Genomic DNA, 1338 nt, shown 5'->3' with positions numbered 1-1338 from the left:
GCATTCCTTTATTTATACTGTGAAATGCAACACTAAATTCTAAATGCTGAAGAAAAACTGAAGTGAAATGTAGGGGTTGATACCATCTATACTTTTACAGCAAAGATTGATTGAAACGATCCAGGTGGATTCTCTGCTGATTAATGTGTATCCCTTCAAATCAACCATAAATCAAGTAGATACATGTCTCCCCAAAATGCCTTCATATAATTAAGATGTTAGCACTGATAGGACATGGGTTAAGGCAATGTTTGTATGCCTGACTTTATATACACTGCTGTGCAAAAGTCTTTTTTCTACTGTGATGCATTATGAGCATCAACAATTTACTCAAAGCCTCCACTAGTGTTTTCTACTATTATAACAACCTTGACCCAAAAAGCTGTCTAACAAGGATGAGCAAAACGTGAAAATAATATCCTTAAGGACAGCTTTTGGGTCAATTACCGATGACATTTCTCTGTACTTGTTGATTATGCTTCAGATACCACACCTTGAAAATCGAGTGATGCGAGCTATTTCACTCAGTGTTTTTCTTTATGCAAGTCAAGGTTGTTATAATAGCAGAAAACACTAGTGGAGGCTTTGAGTAATTTGTTGATGCTCATAATGCATCAGAGTAGAAAAATGCAACAACACTAGATAGATAGATAGATAGATAGATAGATAGATAGATAGATAGATAGATAGATCGATCTACCTAAACTAACCAGTAAAACCGTTTATATTTAATTTAACAACAAAGTTTGTTTTCTCTACATTTTTGGCATTACAGGGTATCATTTTGAGCCATTCCAGCTATCACTTCCCTTGTTTTACAGTTCTGAAAATCGTTTGGTTTTTGGATTGTTGTTTTCATATGTTTTTTTTTTTTTTTCAATATAATGCTGTAGTTTGCCTCGGGCATGTCTTCCTGCTAGCTGTAAAATGTGGAAGAGGGCTGATAAAAGCTTATGGAACAAAGTTAGTCAACGTGTTACTTACACAATGTTGATGTCATCTAGGATTTTAATATACAGACAACCAGGTGCCCTGCAGCAAAACAAATTTGTCTGCTGACTAGCAGTACATTATTATAAAAATGACTTTCAAATAGACCAGCTTACCTTAAACGTTCTTATCATGGGTTTAGAGGGTTTAAAAGCTCTCTTCATAGTGTACAGTACAGGACTGAAAAAATAACTGGGATCCTGTAGGACTGGATGTGAGTAGCATGCATACATTGAAGAATCCAAACACATAAAAAGGGTCTAAAATCAAACAGTTCAACTCCATAAACAGAAATAAGGTGTATTTTAAAAACACAAATGAGTTCATTAAATCTACAATGTGACAAAA

Source organism: Acipenser ruthenus, chromosome 24 (assembly GCF_902713425.1).
Source record: "Acipenser ruthenus chromosome 24, fAciRut3.2 maternal haplotype, whole genome shotgun sequence".
In the NCBI taxonomy this organism is placed as follows: domain Eukaryota; kingdom Metazoa; phylum Chordata; class Actinopteri; order Acipenseriformes; family Acipenseridae; genus Acipenser; species Acipenser ruthenus.
The sequence above is the reverse complement of the archived record's forward strand: the minus strand, read 5'-3'. Positions refer to the sequence as shown.